Below are 17,276 nucleotides of genomic sequence, written 5' to 3'. Positions count from 1 at the left end.
AGAATCTTTCAAGTCTTGACCAGATGATTTAAGATGGCTCCAATTCTGAAGGAGAAGAAAATATGGTGCAGAATATCCATGGCTACAGAAAATAAAGAGGATTTACAGTACCACAAATTAACTTCCTAAAAATGGCTAAATAATATTTTTAAGCAATAGCTAAGTAAAACTCTTGGTTGAAAATTCCTCATCACCCAAACTCACAGCAAAATTGTTGCCATATCTTGATGGAAATCTTCTAGGTGTGATTCTTTCTGATCTCCTAATTCTACTTCAAATAATTTCTTTGTAACTCCTTTCAGAGGAAATGTTTCCCTGGACTTCACTATACAAATGGCAACATCCATATACAATAAAAAAGAAAATAAATTTGTTAAGAAATTGAAAAAAAAAAACCCCAGCCAAACCAAAAATTAGATTTTAGAATTATTTTGGATTTGAAAATTTTACAACTGTGGCTATTTGCCAAGTTGTAACAAAGGACTGACTTATGGAAAATCATTGTTTCCAAATCTTTCAATGAAAAACGAAAAATAAATTGATAGTTTAAAACTTGGCAACATCAGTGCTCCAAAAGGAAACTTAGGTAATGAGGAGATAAAAAAAAAACCAGCTACAGCTGTTCTAGGTGGCCTGACAAAGCTGCTGCATAAAAATGCAATCAAATATTCTGGAAATAGTTCACAAATGGAAGTTAATGATGCTTTCCTAAACCCCTGCCTTCTCTCTCAGTGTAAGATGACAGTAGAGCTCATAACAATTCCTTGTAGGAAACTGGTTAGCACATCATGTATCAGTGAATACTTTATTGCCCTCTGTGATATTACTGATACAAGAGCCCATCCTCTTTCATCTGATTCTTATCACTAAATACAAAAAAATTAATAAAAATATTACCTATCTTCCTAAATGGATTCAGATTTGAACATCTATGAGCAGAATTAAACAAAAAAATAAAAAAAAAATTAAGAGAAGGCTTTCTTATCATAGGTGCTCAAAGGACTGTGCCCAAAGACACCTTTCATATTCCCCTTTGTCTGTCAATAAGGTGCTGGGTGACCTATTTGAGGACATTACAATAGTAACAAATACCACCAACCAATAGTAACAACATCACCAGGAAAGGCTGTACTACCAAAGTAAATCACAGAATTAAACATTTGTCACTTCTGACCATTTCAGCATGAAATAATCAAAATTATTTTCAGTTCGGTTTTGCTTCCAAGGTACTTTTTATTTCTGACGACAGAGTCACACACAAGCATTTCTAACATCTATTACACATCTGACATATATTAAATACTTTCAAACAAATATTAGATTTGATAAAGTTTTGAATAAGCAAGAATCTTTTTTCAAAATATTAATGAGAATAGTTTTTAATTTAGAATAAAGAACAATAAAACAGCAATTGAAACCTCCTCTGAATATTCAACCATTTCTTGCTTTCTTTTGTCTACTTTACAATCTACCTAAACAGCTCCTATTATTACTTTTGTTTTCCTTGTCTCTTTTGTTTTCCATGTTACAGCTGTTCCTAGCAAGGTTAGTGTTCCTTATGAACCTCAACATTCATTGCAGCTGTCAGGTTATTTCTTCCCTATTTTTTCCATGTTTATATATTTTCTGAAAAGATACTACTTTCCAGAACATCAGTATTTTATATTATTTACTTTTTATAACCAACTACCTCACCCTTATTTTCACTGTTTACTTAAATCTCCCCACCTATTCTTTCATTAGTATCTCATCTCACCACATCTCATCTAATTACATCTCATATGTGAGAGAGGATATTAATTCCAGAGCTTTGTAAATATGTTTTTATTTACACCATGGGAATGCACAGGTCCTAGACACCTCAAAGGAGCACCATTATTCAGCAATAAAGGAGAACACATAATTCTACCCTTTTCCTTACAGAAGACAAAGACCATGAGGAAACAAGGTAAAAACCCTACCCTAGACAAAACGTTACTGTGACTGATACAGCTGACTTCAAAAGTGCAGTGAGAATATTTTAAAGAATTACAAAATATTCTGGAAGTGTATAGGTAGTTGAGAATGTTAGTGAGAACACTGTAATCTTGGAATAAAATTCTGTTCTCCCACATTCAGACTGGAGCAATTTTATCTTAGATGTGCTTTGCATAAGCTGTGGATTATGTTTTAATCAGCAAAGTATTTTTTGTGGGTTTTTTTTAACATCATAGAAAACAAAACACAAAAATTAAACATTCACTACAGTAAAACAACTGGAAATATGTATGACTAACTGTGTCAGTTCCCCTTCTCCTTAAATTCAGTTACCTTAACAATTTTATGCCATTTAATCAAGAACATCACACAACTACTTAATTTTATTCTAGATCGCATTAATGCAGTTGATTTTGCCATCTCCTTGATTTATGAGTCATTTTAACCACATCAGCAGACCCATGCTGTGAATCACAATTTGTAACCTTTATTCTGGTTCCAGTTACAAACAGCAGAAAAACAGCCAGTAGCTTTCATATGAGTTACTTACTAGTAGAGTGGAACTTCTATTTTTGGAGAAAAAATGTCCAGTTAGAAAAACATTTCTTCCAAGGAGAAATATTTGCTATTAAAAGGCCTGGAATGGAAACAAAAATGTTTCATCCTGCTTCCCATTATTATCTGGATACAAACTAAGTTCAGAGCCTAGATAACACTGCCTATGATTTAAGTTAGGGAAAATTAATGATCTTCATCTTGTTTATGTCTCCTGCTACCACAACACAGTTCTCCTCTTGACAGTGTCGTAAGAGGCAAATAGGCAGGGCAAGATGTGTCCAAAATCCAGCTATCACTACTGGAAGAACAAGAAACAGAGAGGAAGAAGATTCAAAAATAAAGAGAGAGAACACTGAATCAAAGCTAAAAAGAATTTTATGTAAGATGTGGTCAGTAATTAGGACTTGCAGCTGCATAAAGAGTCTGGTACTAGTAAGCATTAATAAAATGACACATTCTGGTTCTATATTAACTTTTCCTTGCAAACGTCTGTTCTTTTTTCATTACATGATTGCATTGTTTTAGGTGGATTTGATTAAACATTTTCTCTATATGTAAAAAATAATTCCCCTATTTTTTAAAATTTCAATATGCAAATTCAATATATATTTGCATGTGGTCAAATTTTGAAGACTCAGGTTTTAATAAAATCACAAACTTGAATACAACTGATCAAGTATGAATATTTACTGAAGATGAACTTTGAATAGAATGATTTAGCAAGTTAAAACTGAAAAGACAAATCAATAACTTTAAAAATGTAAGAGACATTTTAAAATAAAAATACACCAAGTTTAGATATGCAAACATACCAGCATGGAAAATGTTTTATGCATTCAGTAGTGTGAAATTAACACTTTGTTTGTGACAAATTATATTTATAATTTAAAGCCACTTGCCTGAAAACCACAAGGAATACTTCCAGTTCAATAGAGTGGCCACTGTTAACAATTTGCATCCAGCAAATGGTGCTGCTTCTCCTTTGTGTGCAAAAGAAAATCTTTTCATTCCCTTTACTTGCCAATGGATAACCGTAACAAGGCAGAGTTATTTGGTTAAGAGGGAGAAATCAAGGTATACAAATATAACATTTTTCCCATGTTATTATAACTGCAACAGATCCTTGAGGGGAATACAGGTATTCCAAAGGAGAGGGTAATATGTAAAAAAAATACTTCAATGAATGACAAAACTTGGCTAATTTACATAGCAAGAGAACCTTTCCATGCTTTTGAGTACTTGGTAGGGGATACCTACAGTATATCCTCCTGATAAAAACTCATTACTTCAGGAAGTCAAACAGATATTCTCAAATTCTTCTGGAAGTTTGCTCTAGAGGCCTCTAGGAGAAATACTCTCTTCTATTTTCCTCAGCTATAGTACAGGACTTCCAGCTACATAAAAAGAAAAGGTTATTTTTCTGAACACTTTTATGATATTTTCTAAGAGAAAATTAAAAATTTAAAATTAAAATACTGGATAAGATGAAACTCATTTTCTTTACCTTAATCTGAAACCAGGTCTCCAGGGCTGAAAACACACCTGCAATTTCCCTCCAATATTTCAAACTTAAAAGTAACTCAGTTGAGAAATACAGAGAGGCAAAAGAAGACATAAAAATGTTGAAAGCAAAACACACACTTTTACTTCTGCTGCAAGCTTTAATTCCTATAGATAGTATTTCCAAAGCCTGCTGGCCATGGAAGTTGACAAATGCTGTGCTCTGCAGATGTAGCTGCAGTAACACAGCTGGATATAATGCTCTGTGCATCTGGTGCACAGATGTTTGATTGTGTCCTTGGTAGTTAGCCAGATTTTGAAGGATCCATTTAGTTCTCGGAGCGAAATTGAAAGAACAAGAGAACAGTCCACTGGTAGTAATAATACTCCATATTTCTCTTGACTGCCTTAACCACTCTGACTTTCCCTATTAAGCTGAGTCATGGTAGTTTTCTATTACCTTTTCTGAATGCAGGATCTGGAAGAGAAAAATTAGTTGGAATTGAACAGGCAAAAAGTCAAAATTCTGCATTAAGTTCTTTGCTACCCCAGAACTTTTATTTCAGCCCCTTTTCGGGAAGAACTCGATCCAAACCCCTTTGGATACAATAGGGAAAAAAAAAACCAACAAGCTTTGGAACCTGAAAAGGTGGGAAATGACTACTCAACCTAAGCTCTCTTATCACTGCTTAGCTCTGTTAGAAATAATTTATCTTTCTTTAAATTACATGCTCATTTTATCTTGCATAAATTACCTACATTTTACCAAATTTTTTTTTTCAAAATGTTTCAAACTTTGGTTTAATATTGGTTTTGGCTGCAGATTATCCTTGAGTTTTACAGTGAACTGTATGTAGCATCCCAGAACTATTTGTAGCAACATTAGAATGTAAGGTACATGTTTGCTCCTGCTAATAAAATACGATTCTTTTCCCCTCACCAGAACTGAGGATCATGTCAAAATCTAACAAATCAGGAATAAAAGCACAGACTTAAAAAAGACACACCTGACTTTCTGGGAATACTTTTTGTGTTTTGAATCATCCATTTTTCAGCAAGACACATTTTTCCATGTGATGAAGTTGCCACCGCAACAGCAATTACAGTTCAATTATTAAATAATGGCAATGGACAGAATGGTATAATAATGTGAATATAAAATTTTAAGAAATACATGAACATTGATGTGAAATGAGGTGCAAAATCACAACAATGTATTTTCATCATCATATGATTTTTTCATCAGAAAAAAGAAATCAAAATTGCTTACTTGGACCTTTTATTATTGGCTTAACTGAGATATTTCCCTTTCAGCAAATTTTGTTTCAATAAAAATATAATTTTGGATGAAAAATTATCAGAGGAAACATTTTTAACTAGCTTTTATCAATATAACTGATCCCATAAGCAATACTAGGATCATTAAGAATATAACAATAACCTTGCTGTTACCAAATTCCTTCTAGCTTCTGCCAGCTCCCTGTCTCACACTTCATGGTGTTGAGCTAGAAAGACAGTGAAAAAAATCCTATTGAATGGAAGTGTCAGTGGGAATTCCATGCCTTTGTTGCCCATCTTGGAAGCTGTTTCCATTGTTGGCTACTGAGCTACATTAGCTGAAAAATAGTAAGTTTGTATTTGGAGCAGTCTGGCTCATGTACCCGACCTGTCCTTTTCCTACTTCCTGACCTGTCTGCTGAGACAGAAACCAGATAGCTGAGTGGGAAGAGGTTTGTTGAGAAATGAATCTTGAGTTAAAAATAGTGACTTGGCATTCAGGCACGTGAGATGTATAATTTTTGAAATTCATTCAGCCCTCAGAATTCAGGAGCAGCTGAAGAACATTGCAGTGGTGGCTTTCATCCATAAATAAAGTTGCACATTTAACAGTTGGGAAAGCATGCTAAGTGAATGCTAAACATTCAAGAGAAGAGACAATTTTTACTGAGGGGAATCTTACCTTTCTGAGAACCTAAGACTCTGGTCAGAAGCTTAGAATTTATTAGAATATAATCTAAACTCTGAAGTTTTCTGTTCTGACAAGTACTCTTCTCCTTTCACAATAAAATCAATAAAAAATTCAATTTTTCTTTCTCTGAAGTTCCATACTTAGATTGAATCATCTAATTCAAACAAGTATCTACAGTCCAAACCAAGAAACACAACAGATAAATGTGAATGATGACAAGAAAGCAGCAGTAGCACATCAGCAACTTAAACATTGCCCAAATTTTACTCAACCAATTTGCAATGCTGGAAACTGAAATGTTTTATATATTTCCCATTTACTTATATCTGAGACTGAGGTCTGGTCCCATTGAAGCCAATTTGTAACACAGCGTTGTTTTAACTTGAAAAAAATTTCCATGCATTTGCAATAAAATTCAGTCTGCTCATGGCAAAAAATTCCAGAAAATTTTGATTTATTTGTTTACACTTTTTTCTCTTCCTTTTTTTTTTTATTATTCTTCTTCATTCATGTAAATAATTTCAGGGATAAGCAAATAAATTACCTTCCAGAAATTTAAAAAGAAAAGTCCCATGAGTGTGTGAAATTAGGAAAATGGAAGCTTGGGAGAGCCCTTCCTTTTTTTGCTCCACTCATTTTCTCACTTTTCTCCTGAATTCTTATTTAAAAGAACAAACTAAAACCAGATATAGCTGCATAGAAAATTGCAGGTTCTGTAGAAACAGGGGTCACTAAGGTTGTCTACAGGACAGATTATAGTTTTCATACTATGTAAGGGTATAAATAACTTCTCAGTTTGAAAAAGACATGAGAAAGGTTTATAGAAAAAGGAACTAAGAGGAGAAAGTGGAGACAATTGACTTCTCCTTAAAAAATACAGGAATAAGGGAACAGCCCAGAAAATAACCAAGAGGGAAATTTAAAATAAATTAGGGTACATTTCCATAGAGCACATTAACACGCTCCAAACACATTGCCATGGGATGTTATGGAGGTCACACAGATATACATCTGAAAAAAGATTGGATAAATTCATGGAGTATAATTCCACTGATAAATCAGGCAGGAATTGCAGGGCATCTGCTTGCTGCAGTTGGGATGCTGTGGCAACAAAAGGATGACTCCACAGTGACTTTTTATCTTAAATATTTTGTAGGCGTCTACTATTTGCCTTGCTTAGAGACTTAAGAATGGTTGCCCAGCCATGAACCTAATCTCTTAAACCAGCAGATAATAATTTTAGTTATTGCTATTTCCTCAAACAGATGACAAAGACTGCCTCCCTTTTTAGCCATAGAAAATTAATACAAGGATGACAATCCAAAATGAAAAGAGATGCCACTTGAAGTACTTATTCCATTTATATGACTACATCTATATAACGCAACATATATAAAACTTTAAGTAAGTTTTTCTCCCTCCAAAATCTGTTCAATTACACTAAAACGAGAAACAGCACGCTCCTCTTTTGAGCCTTTGGAGTCTCCAAATCATTTGAGAGCTGTTCTTTTAAAGATATGGGAAACCTACCAAAATACCAGATGTTTAATCAATACTCTTAACATTTTGGAAGTCTAGAGTGTGGAAAGGAAATGTCAATTGAATCGCTCTGGAAAATCAGATCTTTTGATTTTCACAGCCTGCAATGCACAATATTGACAGTGAGAAAAAGTTGGCTTCTTTTTCAAAAATACAAATCTGTGAGAAAACTTTCGCCGTCTCCATTCCATAAATATATTTGCTTAAAAAAACCCAGCACCATAAACAAACAAAATCTTGCAGAGTTTCTTTGGAGATTTTACCTGCATCTTATAAAATTTAAAATACTCAATCTCTTATTTCTTAGGTGGACACTTGATTAGAAAGGAATGTATTTTCAGCTTCTGAAGGTTAAAAATATTAACTTTTTGGACTTGTATATCTCTACAGAAATGTAAAAATATCTGTACAGAAATATACAAAAAATAATTAATGGCAGCTAATTTTCTATATATGTGTGTATATATATATATATATATATATATATATATATATATATGAAAATAGTTTTTAAATTAAGTTTGAGAAATATTGTTCTGTGTTAATGAATAAACCAGGTATTTTAGTTAATACTAAATAGAAGTCTCTTTTAATCATTAGCATTTCAATTTTTTATGCTGAAGACAAGAGGATTCTCTTATACAGATATTAGTTTTAATTAAAAATGCTTTTTACATTTATTTTTTTTATTTTTTAGAATGGACTTTAACACCAGGACATCCTTTTATGCTTACTAATAGATGCCAAACGGCAGTTTCTGATTTCAAATAGGTCAGAATATATCTTTTGCTGTTTCAGAGCATGCTTTTTTCAGAAACATCTCTACACCATGAATTTCATTCAAATGCTTCTCCACTTTCTAACAACAAGCCTTATCATGAGCATATGTATTCTTACCTCTAATACTGAAGCATCATTACTTCAGTCATTTGATATTTTCTTCTTCCATCGATAGCATGCCAACTGATACCATGCTAGATTTGCATGAAACAGAAGTATCTTTGTTACAGCTACATTTAATCAGTATGGGAAGGAGAAAATATATTGTTATTCAACACATCAAACAAATGGCCAGAAACTGAGGTAGAAATGAAGAAAACTGGTTCAGTGTGTTTCTTTGCTTTGTCTTTTAACTTGTTTGCTCATTTGGTTGACTCATCTTTTCAATGTGTAATCACCATTTGAAGACACCTTCAGAATTACCTTAGCAGAATAAAAGCTAGCAATGTTGATACTGGGGTTCTTTACTAGCATTCCCTAAATAACCTAACAGCTGTCTCAAATTTCCTGGTTTTGTTATAAGCATGTTCAGTAGATTCCCTAGAGGCTGAAATGAGTTTGATACAAAAAAGTGTGACAACTCTGTACTTATATGTTTTCTTGAGAAAAGAAACAAACCCACCAAAAAAAACTATTTTCCCCAGTAATTTTAAGCTATACTGTGGCTTTTGCCTTTTTTTTTTTTTTCTTTTGCTTTAAGAAACCCTGACACAGTTTGAAACATCAGCCTAATCTAGGACTAGTGAGATTTCATCCAGAGGGACCTGGATGACCTCAAGAAGCTGATCCATGGGAACCTCATGAAGCTTAACAAGAAGAAGTGCTGGTGCTGGACCTGGGTCAGGACAATCCCTCGTATCCTGGGTTATGAAGATGGGGATGAAGGGATGGAGAGAAGCCCTGCCCAGAAGGGCTTGGAGGTGCTGTGGGTGAGAGGCTGGACATGACCCAGCCATGGACACTCCCAGCCCAGAGAGCCAAATGTGCCCTGGGCTACATCCAGAGCCCCGTGGGCAGCAGGACAAGGAGGGGATTCTGCCCCTCTGCTCTGCTCTGGTGAGACCCCACCTGCAGTGCTGCATCAGCTCTGGGGTCCCAGCACAGGAAGGAAAGGGACCTGCTGGGGTGAGTCCAGACGAGGCCACAGATGATCAGAGGGATGGAGCACCTATAGGGAAAGGCTGAAAATTTTGTGTTTGTTCAGCCTGGGAAAGAGAAAGCTCTGAGATGGACTAATTGTGGCCTTCCTGTACCTGAAGGGAATTATAAGAGGGATGAAGAAAGACTATTTACTAGAGCATGAAGTGACAGGACAAGGGGGTATGGCTTCAAACTGAGAGAAGGATCATATTATATTTGAGGGAAAAATATTCTTTACTGGGAGGATGGTGAGGCACTGGAATACGTTGGCCAGAGAAGCTGTGGATGCCCATCACTGGAAGTGTTCAAGGACAGGATAATTGGAATGCTGAGCAACCATGCTAGCCTGGTCTAGTGAAAGGTGTCCCTGTCAAGAACAGAGGTTTAAAGTCCCTTTCAAACAAAACCATTCTACAATTCCATGAAATATAGTTAGTGTTGTTGTGATGTGCATATGTCTTCAGAATTCTATGATTCTATGATAATTACTATTATACAGAGGGGTATAAAGAGTAGAGGAAGCTAGTTTTTTTAAAAAAAATCTACCTATCTAACTGCCACCTCAGTGCTCTAGAATTATAGATCCTTATAATTCTGTAATTAAGGCTTTAAAAATAACCTTCTCCTGGGCATGTGAACACTGTGGTAACAATCTAACATGTCTATGTCTTGCAAGGATTCATCAAGTTTATATTTCTCTAATTATTCTCTCTGTAGGCTCTCTTGTGGTGGGCATTCTCCAAACCTACATAAACTTTCCAAAACACCACCATATCCAAAAAACTGTCTGTGCCTGAAAAAAGTGGTGTGGGCAATATTTCCTCAGGATGTAGGAGCCCTAGCATTTTTTTAATCTAATAATTACATCTCTATCTCAGCAGATGTAATCTTAAAATCCAAATCATAGGATATTTGTCAAGCTATGAAGATACAGATTGCATGACATGATTACTTCAATTTATTTTCCATTTCCATGAAATAATAGGCAAAAGAAAGTACACACCATGGTCCCCTGGTTAGAAAGGTCATACTGGAAAGCAGAGGAAGTGCTACAGTTCCTTCTCCCCAAAATAACTTGAGTATTTCATATTAACTGCTCATGGAAGCAACCGGTAGAGCATTCATCCACCTTATATTCCACACTATTATCCCAACCAACAGATCATAAATGTCTTTGTATTTCTTGCTTACTTTTTCCCTTGAATGAATATATAATTATTTAATATTCCTGCTTTATAAACTGCTTCTCAGATGTCTCATACGGCAGAAAAAAGTAAAGGAGTGAAACTCCATCAGGAAGTAGTATATGCATCACTGCATCAAACACACCTTGTGTTGTTAGTGCCTGTACAACCAAATGCTTCCCAAAATTAAAAAAATAACTATTCACATGTATTAATGATGCACTAAAAAAAAAAAAAAGAAGAAAAAACTAAATAAAGCCATTGCTATAGTTTTTTCTCTCTAAAATCTTATACCATCCCTAAAATGAGAAACTTTAGGAAATCACTTTAGAAGAAACATCAAGAATAAGTCACAGCCACCTCAGGTAAAATCTGCATATCTAAGAAAAATCAGTAGAAATCATATACTGAAAGTTCAAACTTTCTAAATCTAAACTGGCAACTCCACTTGAAAACATATACTTCTTTATATATAATTATCATCAGAAATACGAGATTTCAGATTAACGAGAGATGTTCTTAGTTTTTGTCTGTCAGTGTGATCAAAATAATTAAAGGTAAATTTTTCACAACCCTGGATTTTGCTCAGGCCCAGACTGAAGATAATCTTTTCTTGGAGCAGAAAGATGGGAAATAATCTACCTTAACTATAACTTGATTCTCTGCAATAACTACAGTCGTCTTAGGCTTATTCAGAGGTGAAGAACACACTCTTAATATCCAATTAGAAGAAGAAAATAAAGAAGATAAAATATTCAAAAATACTGATGCTTAACTCAGTTTATGTTAGATGTATAGATAGTAATCAACTAAAATCCATGAAAATCAAGCATAAGCTTATGAGCCTTAAGCTTGATTTTAGAAGTGCAGGTCTATAAATCTTGGTACTATTTTCTTAATTCTTGTCTCTGTTTTAAAATTATTAGTTCTTTAAAAAGAAAAAACCCAAACCACATAAAAAAACCACAATAATCATTATAAACAACATCACTCCAACATTAGCCACCTCCAAAAAACAGGAAACCTTTTTGCTTTAACAACAGTGAGGGGATATTTAGATCTACAGGAAAATACACAGGGCTTTGTTTGAAATAACTCCATTCCCAGACATTATCTTGTCCCCTAACTGCAATTCCAGACATGAGGGAGATGGGACTAGAGTGAAATGCAAAAGCAGAATCTTGAAGCTTACTTTGGACTTCAGTGTCTTTGCTTGCCTTAAAATAGATGCCAATATGCACCTCTCCTCCTCTGCTTGCTGCAACCTAAGCTATATTCTGAGCCTAAACTCAGTGGAGGAAATCCACTACTTCTAGAAAAAGCACTGGCATCTCTTACAGGCTCTTCTGAATTTTACTGGGAATCTCAGTTCTGTACCCTTGCTCTCCTTGTCTAAGATCCTAACCCTAACTGAAAGACGCTCCTTGAATACAAAACAGGCATCCACAAATGCATGAAAAAAAACCAAAACCACAGCTACACAAGATATTATTTCACAGCACATTTGAAAATTCAACTACAGTTTCAACTGGGAGACACTTGGGGACCTGAAGGCCAAATCTCATCATTAATCTTAACATTTCCCAAGAAAATTAATTCTGTCCAAAATTCCTATTAGCCACTCCAAGCTCATGCGTGTGTTTTTGCCTGAAACCATAGACTTTGTATCTGAGTTTGCCTCACTTTAGCCCTGGCTGCAGCACAGCCCCAAGGGGGAAAAGGCACTGTTCACATCTATTGACAACTCTCAGTTCCATTTAGCAGAGCTACCAAACTACATAAATTACTTTGGTTCTGCAGCCTTTTCTTCCTTGAACCCAGCCTTCCCTAAAGACTGTCAACACCATGATGCCTTCAGCTTAAAAAATGGGGTTTCATACCAATTGATAACCACTCACCCGTTATGGTTCTGAATGTTGCTGAAGTCATCAACAGAACATGCACAGTGGACACAAACTTGCTGAGCTCCAATACCATGCTTGACTAAAAAATCCTACAGGTTCCAGCCTTTGAAAACTGAAAGAGAAAAGTTATATTAGTTGATGCAACAACCTCAGTTTTATTTTAAAAATTCAGAAATAACTGCCCACTAACCATTCCTGACTCACCCTAATGCTCATCTCCTTGCCCCGAAAAATATAAAGATAGGAATTCATATGCATAGTAATCAATGTATGGATGCTAAATTCTGAACCACACTGCCTGTACAGATTACAGGCCGTACAGCTTCTCAGGCTGGCCCTGAGAAAGTAGTCTGGGAAAGACATGAGAAAGAATTAAAACAATCCTCAGGGACACAAAACAACCTTGCAGGTGTTGTTTTGTGTTCCTTGTTTTCCTTGCAGGAGAAAGTCAGGGGGGTGGTGAACCCCACTGACCANGGGTGGTGAACCCCACTGACCAATGATGGTAATGTAGCAGTTTACTAACCAATAAGAGTTTCCTTTCTGTACTTTCCACGTATCTGTCTATAAAGCAGGCCTGCAAGCAATAAACTGAAGGATCCTCTTGTTCTGACTCCCTCGAGAGTCTGTGTCGTTCTTCTGGCCGTTCCCAATCGGAACGACATCAATGCATAGTAATTAAGAATCACACATGCATATCTGTTGATGTCAAGGCCTCAATTTAAATCACAGAATCTTTCAAATTACTGTAGTAATTCAGAGGTATCATCATTCTGCACAGAATAACAGTCCAGGCTACCCAAAATGTTAAAATAAATTATCCCAATCTTGATATCTACAGAGTCATCTACAAGCACTGCTGAAGTGAGGAATGAGCCCATGTTCTACACTTCCAAAACTGCTTAATAATAATCCTTACTCCCAGTTGGAGTACTCATATATTTTGTAGATGCATCCCTCTTCTTAATTAAGCATTCAAACCCATTCCAATCACCTTCAGTGTAACTTGCCAGAATCTCTAGAATACGACCCCGTATCTCATTCTCAACTACAAATACATGATAGAGGGGTGCCTTCAGCACTTATATTTGGGAGATGCAGAGTCCTAAAAGATCAGAAGCACCTCTTGAAAGGAAGGCAGTAAACTTTGACAGTATTGTTTTAGGACATATTTACCCTGACCGCTTTTTTTCTTGTGAAATGTTTTATTCTGCCCTGTTACCAGTTTTTTTCAAGGGTGCTTAACACTTTATACTTCTATTTGAAAACTATAAATGTACTTCACATTTATTAGAGAACCCAGGGGTTTTAGGCCCTTTTGCCAAAGGACTATGAGTTTGTCCAGAAGAAAACTCGTAATCACTTTTTACAAATGATTATAAAGATATTTAAGTTAATTGGCATATCTGACACAATTCTTGTATCATGTAAATCTATTCAGCCCTTCCCAATGTGCAGTCACTATAGCAAAGAGTAAAGAACATCAAAGCAGTCTACCAGAATGAGCTTTGTATCCTGATACCAAAATTCAACATATTATGATACTATTTGAGCAACCCTAAACAGACAATCTAATGAGTCAAGACTGGCAGAAATACACAATAAAAGCTACCCCACAGTGACACTGACATCCCTAATTTTAAACAGACTAATCAAACAAAGGATAACACAAGTGTTATGCAAGATTTACAGCTGGAATGTGTAAACACAGAAAGATGCTTATTCAGGTCTCTGTACTAAATTAGTGTCCAAACCCAAAAGTAAATGTGTATTTCTTCACTCTATGATTGTAGCATATCTAATGTAGTTTGACTTAAAAAAATCTAAAATCCTTTTGTTTGCAAAGTCAGATTTGGGTGCCTGAAAGTTGAGTGAGGCAGTAGCTAGTATAGGAACTTGGAATGATGCAGGAAAAGTCCTCCTTTTATTTTCCTTTACTGGCAGTCAGATTCTGCTAGAATTTAGCAGAGAGAGTTAAGGAAATACTCCTCAGCTCCTACTGGACTTTGCCTCACCATAATGGAGGGGAGGAGGCAAACCACAGTTCCCTTCTCCGAGGGGACATTGCAGCTGCCGGCTGGAACTTCATAATCGAAGCTGAGTGCGGACACAGGACTGCATTCCTGCCTTATGCCTCTGGGAGGCCGCAGCTAACAGCATCCCTTTCCCGGAGGAGGCAGGAATTTGCCACTTCGGCAATGAAGGAGGGGAGATATGTGTGCTTGGCTTTGATTTCAGCTGAGAAGTGGTGCCTGATGGCTCAGAGGCAATTAAGAACCTCTCTCAAACGTGACTCTTGGCTGCAACTCAGCAGCTGTTCAAAGAGTAGAACAGAGCTGAATGAAGTGGACAAACTTACCCCTCACCATGGGACCCATGCACATAAAAGCTGTAACAAGGGCTTAGGTAATCTGAATACTTGATAAGTTAGAGTACAAACTCTGGCTTTCTGCTGGGTTTAGCAGAGAACATAAAGTTTAAATCTCAGATTAGTACCCTAACCAAAACACCTGTTTCCTTTGACAGCAATACTTTGTTTTATAGTACCCTGACAACCAGCCCTCAAGAGAACTCAACATGCCAACTTCATTATAAAATCGATGAATTGAAGGAATTTAGCATCTTATAAGACCTATGATTGGTAAGAAGGATTTAGACTGTCTTGTTATCATGACAGACAAGAAACTAAAAAAACCACAAGGAGAAAACAGACCATCAGTCATCCAGTAATTATACAGCAAATGCAAGACCATTTAGTTACTGTGGGATAAGCAATAGAATGCTTAATGATTTAACCAATTACCATTCATTATAATAGACAGGTTGGCGTTTGATGATCCACAGGGGTCTTACCTGCTTCTTCACATACCCAGCATTCAGTGTTGCCATAGTAATGTTGGTCACACCTCTCCAGTTCAACTTCTGTCATTCTTCAGTATAAATTCCTGTTTCTAGAAATATCAAGAATAGGTTTACAAAAGAAGTACAAATTATATAAAGCACTGCCATTTTTAGGGTACCTTTGGATTCTGACAGGTGTGCTATTGCCTCATCCATAGGTCCAAAGTATGTTTTCAATGTGCTATACTTATTTGACTGATATTTTTAAGACATAAATGTGAAGGTACAGTTCTACTGGCTACAAGACTAAAATCTACAGCACTTACAAGGTGGTGCGTTAAAATGACTGAACAAAGCCTTCTTTGTGTTTTTAATTGGCTAACCAATGCATAATGACAGTTTGCCTTTTTTTTTTAATGGTTGTAGTGATTACAGTCACATCTGGTAGATAAGTATCCTATTGCTGTTCTCCTATAGAAAATAGCAGTTAAATAACATTCAGAAATATTTGAGTGTATCTTTTAAACATAATGCAACATGGCAGTGTCTTGCTTTGGATTTATGTGGTTTCAGTTTTTTTCCTTTTTTCTTTATTTGTGTTGGAGATTTTTTGTTTTTGTTATTTGTTTGTTGCATTGGTTTTTCTAATTATTTTTAGGTGCACAAGCACAAAATAAAGGACAAATTAAGTATTTATACCCAGACTCACTGAACCTTTCCATTGTCTTTGATAGACTTAATGTGGCATTTTCTCTCAAGAGGAGACTCACAAGAGACAGAAAGTATTTCACTGCTCTAACTTCTTATTCAAAAAGGGAAAGGCTGCCTATCATTTCTTATATAAGTATTTAAATTTTCAAATGCAGTTTTCAGTCTTATCCCTTCTCTTTGTAATCATTTGAGCTTAAAAAGCCTGAAATTCTGGACAACATTTCTTTGGGACATTTTGTGCCTGGCAACTGACTTAGTTACCTTGCCTCAGTTGTAGTTCAAGGTCTGTTACAAACCTAAAATCCAGAGCATATGTGTAAAAAAAGTCTGCAAAGGTTAAGTTGACCTGGTCCTAACGTTTTCAAATAAGTTGATGCAGGACTTTGATTCAAGCCGTGTGAAAATAAAGGAAATCATTATTTCATTACAATTTAATGTTTTAAGTAAAGTTTAAAGAAAATGGGAGTCTGTGAACCCACAGACAATGAAACAAAAATAAGCAATCAGAAAACAAAATCACAAACGTGACATGCTACAAGAATATATTTTACTCTTTTAGTTATTCTAAAGAAAAGATTTAAAGGTAATTCCATAGACTATGGAGGTGCAGGAGTAAAAAGGAACAACAAAATTATGTTAATGTCAAGGTGAAAAAGACACCTGCTAAATTCAGTTCATGCAATCCCTCTGGTTTACATGTCTTGCACATTATTCTACATACAAAATTTAGAGCAGCAACTAGTGTGGAGACTCAGGGCTGATACTACCCAGGCCACCCCCACCTAGAACTAAGGCTGTCCTAGGAGTGCCTAATGCCTCTGACAAACTGACATCAGAAACATGTGGGGTGAGTTTTCTTTCCCTTGAAAAGGGCCGCCATTCTTGTCTAGGGACCAGTGGCCAGGATCAGGCTTCTGCCTCCAAAAACTACAGAGCAGGATTCCGCCTGGAGCCAAGCCACCCCTGCCTAGAATTCAAGCTGCCGTAGAGTGCCAAATGCTACTCACAAACTGACATCAGGAACCTGGGGGGGTGAGTTTCCTTACCCTTGGAAAACAGTGACCATTTGTATCCAGGGGCCCATGGCAGGGAGCAGGGTTCTGCCTCTGAAAATCATGAATTGAGCAGGATTCCTCCCAGACTCAAGACGCCCTCACCTTGAACTCAGGCTGC

This window comes from Parus major, chromosome 5 (assembly GCF_001522545.3).
Source record: "Parus major isolate Abel chromosome 5, Parus_major1.1, whole genome shotgun sequence".
NCBI classification, from domain to species: domain Eukaryota; kingdom Metazoa; phylum Chordata; class Aves; order Passeriformes; family Paridae; genus Parus; species Parus major.
The sequence above is the reverse complement of the archived record's forward strand: the minus strand, read 5'-3'. Positions refer to the sequence as shown.